This window comes from Hypanus sabinus, unplaced genomic scaffold, assembly GCF_030144855.1.
Source record: "Hypanus sabinus isolate sHypSab1 unplaced genomic scaffold, sHypSab1.hap1 scaffold_117, whole genome shotgun sequence".
Taxonomy (NCBI): domain Eukaryota; kingdom Metazoa; phylum Chordata; class Chondrichthyes; order Myliobatiformes; family Dasyatidae; genus Hypanus; species Hypanus sabinus.
Window position 1 is genome coordinate 1010078 of NW_026779229.1, and position 14965 is coordinate 1025042.

Consider the following 14965-nt stretch of genomic DNA (forward strand, 5'->3'; position numbering starts at 1 on the left):
GGAAAGTGTAGACTTTGCGGGAGAGTAAAGAATTGGATTAGGGTAAAATACGAATTCACTGAGCAAGAACTGCTGAGAGTTACTGGGAGACAACTGCTTCTGGCAAGTCCACATCTGACATGTGGAGGGTGTTTAAAGTGCATCTGCATGGAGTATAGGACGGGAATATTCCAGTATGAAGAAATGATGAGATTGGCAGCGTCAGAGACCCTTAAATATCATGAGAAGAGATGAATTTAGTCAAGCAGGAAAAGGAAAAGTATTTAAAGCTCAGGAAGGTCGAATCAAACAGAGCCCTCGAGAATGTGTGTGCGGTCCTTAATAAGTAACTTACATCAGTATTTACCAAGGAGAAAGACACAGAGGATAGGGAGATCAGTGTGGAGAGCACAAGTATGCTCGGGCATTCTGAAATAAAGGAGGAGACAGTGTTGGGTCTCTTAAAGTACATTAAGGCGTATAAGTCTCCAGGCCCTGATGGGATATACCCCAAGATACAGAGAGAGGCAAGTGAAGTGATTACTGGGGCCCTGACCAATATACTTGTGACCTGCCTAACCACATGCAAACTCCGGGAGAACTGGCGAGAACCTCATGTTGATCCATCATTCAGGACGTGGTCCAGGATATAATCCTGACACCTGGCGAGATACAGTCGGCTCTGAACCAAGTGCTGATAAATGGGACCAGTGTAGACAGTGAGTGGATGGTCAGAACTGGGAAGGCCTGCGTGCTGTGTGATCCACACCTCCGGACATGCCAGATTAACGATGGTGGAACCGCAAGGCATTGATTTCAAAACTCCACACCCCTCTCCAACCTGAATAAACCAGACTGAACCCCTTTGTCACCACTGGGAATATCTGTTTCTGTCAAGGTAATATACAGATTGGACACTTCGGCTAAACAACTGGCAATTGATAAAGTTCCTTTGTCTTCTTCCATTAATGTTGCTTCCTTACAGCAAAACTAACCCTCTCACTGTGTCAGAAACACTGATTAAATCCGGCCCCAAACACCGTGTTTTCATCCCTGCACATTGTAACTGGAACCATCTCACTGTGGATCTGATGGAGACACAACCCCTGCCCTCTACACATGTGATCACATCTCCCCTGCTTCTGACATTTTAAATACCCTCAGAACGGTTTTCTGATTCAGTCTGAAGGTTATGGTACATTCAACTCGTTTTCAGACCTGACAAACCATGACTTCTCATTGCCTTTTCCACCTCTTTCCTCCACCTCCAGGGAAGCTGCATCTCCATAAGACCATAAGGCCTCCTTCCAATCAGGCACCGATTTATCAATGCTGGAATCTTTCCTGTAACACCGCGGGCTCGTAGCCTGCTAAACAGCCTCAAGTGTGGCTCCTTGTCACAGGCCTTTCGAAAATCCAAGTACCCAACATCAACGAATTCATATCTCTCTATCCTGCTTGTTATTTCTTCAAACAGAAATAGTCGAATGTCCTGCTACTAATTCAATATGCCAGCAACAACCTTCGCCAAATAAGAGACCCCGTGAATTTAATGTTTCGAGTGTTTCCATCCGTCACTGATGAAAAACGGTTGATGTATGTGTAAGCTAAATGCGATGTCAGGCAAAATCACCCGCAGGAAATGGTCTAAACTTCATATGATGGCGCTGTGATCCTGCAATTTGTTTCCAGTAAGTGAACAATAAACTGAAGGAGAAGGGCATCCATATCTTGCTGTCGGCTTTGAACGGTAGTTATCTCTGGGAGATGGTAATCTCGGCACAGCCGCTCCCCACTTGTCCATTGCCCTAATGTTACAACTGCGGACAACTGTTAAAGATGGCTGGTAAAAGTGCCAACTTAAAATCAGTGCAAGTCCAGGCTGAGGGGGCACAGTAAAATCCGGATAAAGGGAATGTCCATTGTTCAAAAAGAACATTATTCCAAATGCATAATATTCCATCAGAGTGGAGAGCGCCCTTCCTTCTGCTGTCTCTGTGCAGTAAACCCAGAGCGATATTTGCCCTGAGCTGTCGCTGGAGTTTATAATCTGACAATAAACTGGTCCCAAGGTGAATAATAAATCCCAGTGATGGCACCAACCGAACGGAACAAGGATGCGGGTTGTGATTCCTTTCCGGAGGTGGTAAAATTTTGCGCACTTAGGTATTAATTCTGGTTCGGACCGCAAGTTAGAAAGACGCATTGAAGCAAGGTGAGTCTCTGTGTGATTTAACACAAGCGTTGTGAAACAAGGTGTGGCGTTACATGCTGAATAGGGTGACGTTCAGGTTTATGAGCGTGTTATCAACTGAACATTGCTCAGGGTATGTTCACTTACTGTTAGGGACATTAAATTCAGATGCTCGGATTCACTTAAACCAGACCCAGGAATTCTGCATCAGGTAGGAACATGGACTGTATTTGGCAGTGTAATGGTGTTTTAATAAGTCCACTTGTAACGGCAGTATTTCTAATATTTCTACCAGATCAATAAAATGGAGGGTTAAGGGGTAGTGTGGGTTTAGTACTTTTTTAAGGATAACATGAGCTGGCACAACATAGAGGGATGAAGGGCCTGTACTTTGCTGTGGTGGTGGTGTTCTTTCGTTCTATCAATATTATCATTGAAATCGCATGGCTTTACGGATCTGGGTGCTCGATTATTCTGTATATGTTGTATTTTATAGGGATGACGAGGTACTTCCGGCAGTGATATTTATATTAACAGATATTGTGGTAATTCTCACTGGCGGTAGATAAAATTAGCAAATTTTACACTCATTGGGCACTTTACTATGAACGCCCTGTACCTAATAATGTGGCCACTGAGTGCATGTCTGGGGCCTTCCGCTGCGATTCCCCATCCATTTCAATGCCGACCACTGCACTGTATTCGCTGGCATTCGACTAAGACGGGGAGTTGGTTGCATTCGCTGTTATTTAGGAGGTGAGGAGATTTTTTCCACTGGTGGTTAGATCCTTTGAGTTGAGCCCTTGCTGGGGACATTGAATATCATGCGGAGTCTAGACAGGAATGTGGAGAACACGTTTGCTACTGTAGGGGGAGCTGAAACAGATGAAGATAGATGAAGCTATTTTTCTGAGCTGGAACTAGTGTCTCTTTGAAATTCTCTTCCACAAAGGAAAAGAGAAGCAGAGCTTTCTTTCAATGTGTTTAATTCCGCCGAACACAGATTCTGGACAGACAAGGGAGTGAAGTGTTGCAGACGGTCGCAGGGATGTGTCACTGAGATCACAGTCCTGCTAAGTCCTGCTGAGAATGGCGGAACAGGACTGACGGGCAGAATGTCCTGTTACTAATTCAACATACCAGCAGTACACTCTGAGAGATCAGAGACAAAGTGAATTTAGTTTTTGGTGTTTCTCCATCGATCTCAGACGTGGAACAGTAGATGTATTTGTAAAATAAGGACAATGCCTGCCAAATTGGCCAGAGGGATATGGTCATAATTTCATCTGATTCTATGTTGACATGGTATCTTGTTTCCAGTAAGTGAGCGATAAACTGAAGGGGAAGGGCGTTCTTATCTCGCTGTCGAATTTGACTGGTTGTTATCTCTGGGAGATGGTTATCTCGGCACAGTAGCTCTCCAGTCGGCCCATGACTGTAATGGGCCAACTGCAGACAACTGGTAAAAATGGCTCTTTATAAACAGGCTGACCTTCAAGTCAGCACCAGGCAGCCGGGACACACTTCGGCAATGCCAGAGTTCAAAAGGAAAAAAATATAAATGACTCCAAATGCATAATGTTTTAGAAGAGTTGACAGCGCCCTTCCTTCTGCTGTCTCTGTGCAATAAACCCACAGCGATCGTAAACTGGCCCCAAGGAGAACAGTGAATCAAAGGGACGACACCAACAGAACCGAACCAGGATGCGGGCTGTGCTCCCTCCCTGGAGCAGATCAAATTTACCAGAGAAAAGTCGCGCACTGAGGTCGTACTTTTGGCTCGAACTACATGTTAGAAACGAGTTTTTGCGTTTTTCACTTCAAGAGTTGTGGAACACGGTGTGGCGTTACTTGCTGAATAGACAGAGGTTCAAGTTTATGAGCGTGTTATCAACTGAACATTGCTTAGGGTGTGTTCACTTCCTGTTAGGGACATAAAATTCAGATGCTCGGAGTCGCTGAAACCAGATCCAGGTGTCCAGCACCAGGTAGGAACAGGGACTGTACTGGGCTGCGTTACGGTGTTTCAATAAGCCCACTTGTCACGGCAAGTATTTCTAGTATTTTTACCATATCAATTTGTCTTTCGAAGAGTGCGGTTTTACAGATCTGTGTAAATTATTATTCTCTTTGGAAAGATGAGGTAGATCAGGCAGTGATATTTATATTAACAATATTGTAGTAATTCCCACTGGCCGTAGATAAAAATAACAAATTCTACCCTCAGTGGGCACTTTCCTATCAACGTCCTGTATCTAATAATGTGGCCACTGCGTGCATGTCCTTTCTTTCTTTCCTTTTTAAATCTTTTTATTAGTTTTGAACAAACATAAATGAAACATGAATACAACGTGTTTGAGAGTGCATAATTAATAGTTTAAATTGACATTCAGATATAAAATAATAAAAATATATAACCTCTCAAACTCAGAACATTGATGAACAAAGAAGTAAAAAGAAAAAAAAGAAAGACCCCAAAAAAAAGAGAGAGAAAAAAAAAACAAAAAAAAAACACTAACCAACATGGGCCATTGAATAATATTAAGTACATATACAGTAGTGCCAATAACTCCGAACCTCCATCCAAATAATTAAGGATAATATAAGTAAGGTTTAGGAAAAGACAATTCAACTCATATGAAAATGTTGAATAAATGGTCTCCAAGTTTCTTCAAATTTAACTGAAGGATCAAAAACCACACTTCTAATTTTTTCTAAACTCAAACAAGAAATAGTTTGATAAAACCACTGAAATACAGTTGGAGGATTAATTTCTTCCCAATTCAATAAAATAGATGTTCTAGCCATTAATGTAACAAATGCAATCATTCGTTGAGATGAAGCGGATAAACGATTATTATCCATTATTGGTAAACCGAAAATTGCAGTAAGAGGATGCGATTGGAAATTAATATTTAAAACTCTTGAAATAATACTGAAAATATCTTTCCAATAATTTTGTCAACAAGGACAAGACCAGAACATATGAGTCAATGAAGCAACATCAGAATGACATCTATCGCAGGTTGAATTAAGATGAGAATAAAATCGAGCCAGTTTATCCTTTGACATATGAGCTCTATGTACAACCTTAAATTGTAGTAGGGCATGTTTAGCAAAAATAGAGGACGAATTTACTAATAATAAAATTTTATCCCATTGCTCAGTAGATATAGGACAATGCAACTCTTCTTGCCATTCCTTCTTATTTTTTTCTGATACATCTGACTGTAAATTCATGATCATCTTATAAATGATGGCTACTAAACCCTTTTGATAATGATTAAGGGCTAAAATTCTTTCTGTAATGTCCAATGGACATTCTTTCGAAAAAGACTGTAACTCATTATACAAAATTTTCTAACTTGCAAATATCTAAAAAAAGGGTTTTAGTTAAATTATATTAGATAGCTGTTCAAAGGACATAATGTTATCATCCAGAAACAGATCACGAAAACATGTTATACCTTTTGTCTTCCATAAAAGAAAACAAAGGCCTCCATAGATGAAGGCCGAAAAAAATAATTAGATACATGATTAGGACATGATAAAATAATTAGGACATGATAAAATAAATTTATTCAAACCAAAAAATTTACGAAATTGAAACCAAGTTCGTAATGTATATCTGACTGTAGGATTAGTTATCTGTTTATTCAATTTGAATAAAGAAAAAGGAAGTGAAGATCCTAAGATTGAAATCAGTGAAAAATCTTGCACAGATTTACATTCTAAATTTACACATTGTGGGCAAGTAGCTATAGTCAATTCTTGTTTCCAGAATATTAAATACCGTATATTAACTGCCCAATAGTAAAATCTTAAGTTTGGTAAAGCCAAGCCGCCCTCCTTCTTAGGCTTCTGTAAAAATTTTTTGCCCAATCTAGGATTTTTGTTCTGCCACAAGTAAGAAGACATTTTGTAGTATCAAAGAAAGCTTTAGGAATAAAAATTGGTAATGCTTGAAATAAATATAAGAATTTAGGTAGTATCATCATCTTAATAGCATCAACTCTACCAACCAATGACAAAGATAGGGGAGACCACCTAATAGCAAGTTGCTTAATTTGATCAATTAAAGGTAAAAAGTTAACCTTCAATAAATCTTTATGCTTTTTAGTAATTTTAATACCTAAGTAAGTGAAATAATCTGTAACAATTTTATATGGTAAATGTTTATAAATTGGAACTTGCATATTTAGGAAATAGTTCACTCTTGTTAAAATTCAATTTATAACCAGAAAAATTACTAAATTGAGCAAGCAAAGACGAAATAGCAGGAATAGATCTTTCAGGGTCAGATATATATAATAACAAATCATCAGCATATAATGATACTTTATACGTCCTCTCCCCACGGGTATTACCCAGAATATTAGGTGATTCACGAATAGCTATAGCCAAAGGTTCTAAAGCGATTTCAAATAGTAAAGGACTTAAAGGGCAACCTTGCCTTGTACCACGAAATAGCTGAAAAAAAGGGGATCTTTGATTATTGGTAAAAACCGAAGCTAAAGGCTTATGGTATATTAATTTAATCCATGATATAAATTTTGAACTAAAATTAAATTGTTGCATTGACTAAATAAATTTGGCCATTCAACTCTATCAAAGGCTTTTTCAGTATCTAAAGAATTAACACATTCTGGTATTTTAGTTGAAGAAGTATAAATAATATTAATTAATTTTCTAATGTTAAAAGATGAATAGCGATTTTTAATAAATCCAGTCTGATCTTCAGAAATAATTCGAGGTATTATATTTTCTAATCTAATAGCCAAAATTTTACTGAAAATCTTAAAATCCGTATTTAACAAGGATATAGGCCGATAGGATGCACATTCAGTAGGGTCTTTATCTTTTTTAAGAATTAAAGAAATAGAAGCTTCATAAAAAGATTGTGGTAATTTACCTATACTTAATGCATCTTTAAAAATTTTACAAAACCATGGAGAAAGTATAGAAGAAAAAGATTTTAAAAATTCTACGGGAAATCTATCTGGATCAGAAGCTTTACCAGAATTCATTGAAAAAATAGCCTTTTTTATTTCAGACTCCGTAATAGGTGTATCTAAAATTACTTTATCCTCAACAGTTACTTTTGGAATATTCAATTTCCTTAAAAATTCATTTATTATAGAAAAGTCCTTAGTGAATTCTGATTGATATAAGGAGTTATAAAAATCTTGAAAGGCTTTATTTATCTCTTTGTGGTCGATCGTCAGAGTACCATCGTGTTTACGAATCCTAGTAATCTGTCGTTTATCCAAAACAATTTCTAATTGGTTAGCCAGTAATTTACCAGACTTATCTCCATACATATAGAATTGGGTTTTTGATTTAATTAACTGACTTTCAATCGAAGAGGATAATAATAAACTATGTTCCATTTGAAGTTCCACTCTTTCTTTATAAATTCTTTGCTAGGGGTCATTGAATAAATCTTATCAATTGCTTTGATTTTATCAATTAATGTTTATATTTTAGAATTAGTTCGTTTCCTAACTCCAACAGAGTATGAAATAATCTGTCCACGAATATGTTCTTTAAAAGTATCCCACAAAATTCCACTAGAGATCTCTGCTGTAGAATTTGTTGAGAAAAACAAATCAATTTGTTGTTTAATAAAGTTAACAAAGTCTAAATCCTGCAATAAAATAGGATTAAAGATCCAAAATTTAGCATTGATATATGAATCCGTTATTTTATTAGGTAACTCCAGAGGTGCATGATAAGATATGGTAATACAGTCATATTTACAATCAGTAACATCTGTAATTAAATGGTGATCAACGAAAAAGTAATCAATTCTTGAGTAATTATGATAAACATGGGAAAAGTATGAAAATTATTTGTCATTAGGGTGTAGAAAATGCCAAATTTGACAAATAGCTGAATCAATCATAAGAGAAGCCGATTTATTTGGAAGAATTTGGGTGGGCTTGGATCTGTCCATCAAAGGGTTTAAACAACAGTTAATATCCCCACCCTTTATTAATCTATATTGATTCAGATTAGGAAAGGATGTAAATAAGCATTTACAAAATTCAGGACAATCAGTATTTGGAGCATAAACATTAACTAAAATAACTTTTTGATTAAAAAGTAGACCAGTAATAAGCAAAAATCTACCTTGTGGATCTGAAATTGTTTCATGATGTATAAAAGAAGTTGATGAGTCTATAAAAATAGAAACACCTCTTACTTTGGCTTGCGAATTTGAGTGATACTGTTGGCCCTACCAAAACCTAAAAAAAAACGTTGACTAACCACCTTCCTGACATGAGTCTCCTGCACAAAAATAACATTGGCATTTATTCTATGAAATACTTTGAATATTTTTGTCCGTTTGTTCGGATGATTTAAACCATTAGTATTCCAAGAAACAAAATTAATAATCCTATCCATATTGACAATATTTATTACAGTTAACACATAAGTTTAAAAAAAAGTGAACTCATGAACCCGGAAGAAGGAAGTGAGTTCAAGGAGAAACGGGAAGTCACGGCACTGCAACCATTTTTGTAGTTTCATATAGGCCCATGAAATAAAACTACGCAAAAAGCAAGCAAAAAGAAAAAAAAAGAAACAGAAAAATCCCCCTCCCTCCACCCTCGACACCCCAGGAAAAAAGCCAAAAAGAGGCAAGCAGGCAATCTGATACTAAAATTACCCACGTGTCTCAGGACGGCAACTCAGGCAAAAAAAAATTAAAATACAAACAACCCATATAAGAAAGGGTTAATATAACAAAAGTTAAAATATAAAATTAGTATTTTATATATATATAGAACAAAAGGGGTAAAAAATTAAATTGATAAAACCCATAAATAAATAATACTAAATTAGTATTTTAAATGAGAGTTTAAAACTTTCAAACTCATCAAAACGGATATGACGTTCCAAGCACTAGAGTCTGTCGGGAAGAAGAAACGCCATTTTATTATTATTTTTTTAAAATCTTAATATTTAAATGTTAAAAATATAAAAAAGCGTATACAAACTTAAAAACAGGAACCCTAATAAGTTATTTTCAAGGCTAATAGATTAATAATATATTAAAAAAATAATAAAGTCAGAATAAACCAAAAAAAGAACTTTTACCATATATAATAAATACATGTAAGACATACCCCAAAAAAACATCATTCTGTAAAAGATTGAAATTTATAGACTAATTATTACATTAGTCAACCCGATAGAGTGTCATTGTTCCAAAAAGCTTTGAGCATCTGCTGGAGATTTGAACAGCCAAGAAATTCCGTCTTCAGAAGTAACTCTCAGGTGTGCTGGAAATAGCAGCGCTTGCTTGTAGCCTTTCTGGTGAATCTTCGTCATAACCGGTCTAAAAGCCATTCTTGCCCTTAAAACTTCAGGGCTATAATCTTCCAAAATACGAAATTTAATTTCTTGAAAGTTAATCATACCCTTTTTCCGAGCCGCCCGAATCAGACGCTCTTTTGTATGTGGTAATGGATCCGGAGAATTACATGTCGTGGTTTATTAGAATCAGAACGATAGCGAGAGACATGGTGAGCACGATCGATTATTGGAGGAGAGTCCAGAACTTCTGAACCAAAGACATCCATTAGAAGTTTAGAAAAGAAAGTGGTAAGATCACCGTACTCAAATTTTTCCGGAATCCCAATTAGCCAAAGATTTTGTCTTCGAGAGCGATTTTCAAGATCAGTAATTTTAGATTTATAACGGTCCATCTGTTGAGAATTCGAAGCTTGCTCTTGTTGCAAAGCTCTTCCTTGCGAGCGGCTTCTTCAAGTACCAAAATACTTGCTTGTTGTTTTTGTAATTCCAGTGTAAGTGTTTGAAGTTTTCCTTCAAATGATTTTAAACGCTCATCAAACGCAAAGAGCTGTGAGGTTATTTTTCTCTCCAGTCCTTCAAATTTATCTTCTATAAGCTTCACAATTGTTTCTAAAGTTATCGGTTCTTTCGTCTGTTTCGATTCTTTTGCTTTAGACATTTCAGCGAGTTGAAAATAGATCGAAAAGTTAAAAAGAAAAATTCTGTATGTTTAAACCCCTTTAGAATAAGTATAAAAAGATCATTTAAGGGGTGTTTGTAGGTTAAAAAGACGTATAAGTTTTGGAGCAAAGCCAATAGCGGTTTACTCCATAAGCGCCATCTTGAGACCTCCATGGCCTGTACCTTCAGCTGCTGTTACCCATTGACCACGTTTGTTGCCTTAGTAGACTTAGCGGTAACATGTTTTTATCCTCTGGTACTGGGTAAATGGGTGAATTTGCCTGTATTCACTGGTAATACATAAATACAGGAGGTTGATTTGTATTCGCCGCTACTTAGATGAAGAAGAGGAGATTTATATATATATATATATATATATCCGCCGGTCTTGAGATAAATGAATTGAGACTTTGCTGGGGACACTGAACATTTCGCGGAGTCTAGACAGGAATGTGGGGAACATGTTTGCTGCTGTTAATGAATCAGATGAAGATAGATGAGGTTATTGTTATGAGGTGGTAATAGTGTGTCTTTGGAATTCTCCTCCTTAAAGGAAAAAAGAGCAGCTTTTTTTTCCCGATGTTGTTATTTCAGCAGAACACAGATTATTGACAGGCAAGTGTGACGCTTTCTAGGCGTTCGCAGGGATGTGCCATTGAGATTACAGTCCCCTGTGATCATAGAGAATGGGAGGACAGGATTGAGAGGGTGAATGTCCTGTTATTAATTCAACATACCAACAGTACACTCTGATAAAAAAGATTGGGGGACCGCTTCGTATAGCACCTACGCTCCGTCCGCCACAACAGACAGGACCTCCCGGTTGCCACCCACTTCAACTCTGCCTCTCATTCCCATCTAGATATGTCCATACATGGCCTCCTCTACTGCCATGATGAGGCCAAACTCAGGTTGGAGGAGCAACACCTCATCTACCGTCTGGGTAGCCTCCAGCCTGGTGAACATTGAATTCTCCAATTTCCGGTAATTCCCTCTCCCTCCCACTCCCCCTCCCCCTATCCCAGGTCTCTCTCTCTGCCTCTCTCCCCTTTCAACTTTCTGCTTCTTTATCTCTACAGTTCTTTCATGCTTATCCCCTCTCCCCTTTATCTCTCCTCTGATCGGTTTTCCACCTGGCGCCTCTAGACACTACCCACTCCCCTATATCTATTACTGGGCTTCGGCCCTCTCTTCCCCCCCCCCCCCCCCCATTCCTGATGAAGATTCTTGGCCCGAAACTTTGGCTACTCTTTTCTCACGGATGCTCCCTGACCTGCTGAGTTTTTTCCAGCGCTGTGTACGTCTCTCTGACTCATTGTCTCCTTCTGTGTTATTCAGTGGTGGAGCTTTCCTGCACCGGGACCAAAATTTAAACAAGTCGACGTTCAACAATCATCAGTCATAATCAGAATGGACACAGGTATGATTATAATTAGTCATTATTATCGTTTTAATTAAACCGATCTACATGATGTACAGTCATTGAAATGAAGAAATTTATTCAGGCGCGCAGAAATTTTTCATCAAACCTGGTCATTGATACGAGTGTGTCACGAGTGGACATGAAATGGACCCAAATGCAGGACGCAGGCACTGAAGTACTAGGGGTAGGACAGAATGGGGATGCCATGGCATGCAAGGGGTAATGCGGGCGGGGCTGGATCCCGGAGATCAGGCAAGCAGGGGGATCCCAGACTTCAGGCGAGGCAGGAGGATCCCAGAGTTCAGGCGAGGCAGGAGGATCCCAGAGTTTGTGGCAGGAGAGCCCCCTGGGGCACGCGCATAACTCCTGGCCAGGGCCGCCTCACAGGCAGGAACACGGAGGCCCGGGCAAGACGCTGAAAACTTGGGCAGGTGCAGGCACAACCTGTAGGGGACAATGGGTGGAAAGGGTCGGAGTCCTCAGGACGGGCCGCGTCCTGGGCAGGACCTCCTCCCAGGTGGAGACACGGAGGCCCGGGCAAGGCGCGGACACCTGGGCAGGTGCGGGGCACAACTCATCTGGTGAGGGGTAGGAAGGGGACCGAGTCCCCCCGCTGGGCAATGGCAGACGGCCTGGCTCCCCCGACGGAGGAAAGGAACAGGAAGGGACAGAACCAGGCGAGGGGTAACGGTGACCGTCTGGCTTACCCGACGGAGGCAAGGGAACAGAAGGAAGCTGGGTCCAGGGTGAGTAGCAGGACAACCGGGATACACCGGTAAATAGGGAGAAGCAAGCAGACAGTGCGACAGTGCGGGCAAGGCGAAACGAGCGGAACAGCGGGACCAGCGCCTACGAGAGAAGCAGAGGAACAAGACAAACTGGACAGAGCAGGATTCAGTGCAAACGACCACCACAACGAGGCTCAGTCCCCTAGCTCCTTATAAAAACCTGCCCCCTAATAGGGAACAGGTGTACCCCCTTAAGCCAAGATGATCCAATGGCTCCGGGTGACAGGAGGGCTGGCTGCAAGGTCCGGAATCCAGAGTCCGCGGACCGGAGCAAGACCCGGAAGACCCCAACAGGTGTAAATACCGGCATGATATTTATTTATAGATTCAACTCCGTAAACAGATGTCTTCATCTCCTGCTTTAACATAAAATACCCGTGTATTTGGGAGTACCTCCGCAGTGCACTGGTAAAAATAAATGCAGGATCGCCAATTAAGGACACACATTAGGAAAATTCAATTTAGAAGACATTATCTCCACATTGTACAGCTGCAATATTACCTCTCGCTCTGAAACTCAATCTCACGATTGATGAAGGCCAGTACACCGTATGCCTTCTTAACCACAGAGACAGCCTGCGTAGCTGCTTTGAGTGTCATATGGACTCGGACTCCAAGATCCCTCTAATCCTCCAAACTGCCAAGCGTCTTACCGTTAATACCACATTCTGCTATCATATTTGACCTACCAAAATGCATCCTATCAGTGTCCAGCTGTAAACTCTGACAACCCACCGCACTATCCACAAAACCCAGAACCTTTGTGTCATTAGCAAATTTACGAACCGGATCCGAACACAGTGGCAAAACAGACTGGAGTTATAGATCAATCCAGCAGTTCCAGGGCATGGGCCTGACACCGGGACTGGTCGAATCTCTGTGCTCACCATGCAAAGCTTCACCTGAGTGAAAGGAACAGGTTCTCCTTAATCAGGTGGTAGTGAGTGACAGGAATGTGACAGCCATCTTGTGAGTGATGTGACAGTCCAGGGAATAGACAGGGTCTGTTTCACCACCATACAGACCCTGATGTAGAAGATGCTTCCAACTTATCATATGAAATCTGGCACCAGATGATTGGAGCAAGAGTTACAGGATTGAGCGATTATGAGTACAGTTCCACTTTTGGAAGGGCAATTGCCCGCAAACTTTTGGGGCTGTTGCGCAGTGGAGATGTGGGAAGCTTCCTATAGTCTATTTTCTATGGCCAAGTTAGAGAATACTTCCAACGGTTGGAGTGGTTCATTTTCGATACGTAAGTCATGGTTACAGATTTAAGCTTTGCTATAACGTTTTAATGCACTGATGAACACGAAGTTCTGCAGATGCAGGAAACCCAGAGAACCACAAACACAAAAATGATGGAGGAACTCAGTCGGTCAGGCAGCATCCATGGAAGTGAATAAACAGTCTACGTTTTGGGTTGATACCCTTCATCAGAACTGGTTGATGATGGTCAGTTCATCGACCACTTTGTAAGGTCCATTCACACGGCCGTACATTTACTCCCAGCAGACAGGCAGAGAAAAAAGAGCACAGCGCCAGTGGTAAGGACCAAGAAGGCATGGTCAAGGGAGTCGGAGGTTCACTTACAGGACTGACGAGTTGGACTGTAACCAATCACGAGAGGGCAGCATAAATAGGACCAGTTTTTCAGTCAGGCCCGGAATCAAGATTTAAAAAAACTGAGCTTTGTTGCTGTTTCTCGGAGCTGGGTTGTGAGCAATCATCGAGAGGGGTACATTAGAAAGGGCAAATAAAATCGCACAGGCGCAGTGGCCATTCTTTAGAAAGCGCGAGTGGCTTTGGCTCATCAGGCTTAGGCAAGATCAGACTTGGGCGAGGTAAAGTACCTGTTAAGTTCCTCTCTTTTTGTTCCTACTTGTTCATTCCTCGCCTATTAGTGTTCGGTGGTGTAGCCCGTATGGCTCCGGGGCAGTATGTGTGCAGTATGTGGGACACTGGAATTCTTGGAGAACTCCAGGTTCCCAGATAAATAAATCTGCACTCGCAGCAGCTCCTGCTTGAACGTATTAAGGACAATGACCTTCGACCCATACAGGATAACGAGGACGTGACAGGAGCTGCGGCGAGGTAGTCAGGCCTCGGTTGCAGGAGGCAGGTACTTTGCAGCACTCGGGGGAGTTGTGGAAGTTAGTAATGTTTGTCAAATGATGCAGTACAGTATTGACCGGTTATAGCAGAGAAACGGCAGGTGGACTTTAATGTGGCAAAGTGCGAGGAGTTGCACATTGAGAAGCCAAATATAAGAGGAAGGTTCAAGACCGTAAGGCACAAGACCCTGAGGAGAATTGATATTGAGGGATTTAGGGTACAAGGGCATATTTCCGTGAAAGAGGCAACACATGTAGATGGATCGTAAAATCGATCTTCGGTATTGGTCGAATGTTGAACATATATGTGGGAAAGCCATAGTGTCGCTGTAGGAAACTTTGATCAGGGCACAGTTGCGGTTTGTGTGCAGTTCTGGTTTACACATTACAGAATAATGTTGTGTCTCTGGATCTGGTGCAGAACCGTGTTGTATGGATTACAGAGAATCGTGTGTAAGGGGAAAGGCTTGGATTGGAAACGCTC

The 14965-nt window shown here is 40.4% G+C and overlaps 1 protein-coding gene across 1 annotated transcript in view; it reads left to right on the top strand.

Moving 5' to 3' along the window:
- The window catches only part of LOC132386457 (NACHT, LRR and PYD domains-containing protein 3-like), a 94553-nt gene that overhangs the window by 52310 nt on the left and 27278 nt on the right, over positions 1–14965 (top strand). The gene's annotated exons all lie outside the window — the stretch shown is intronic.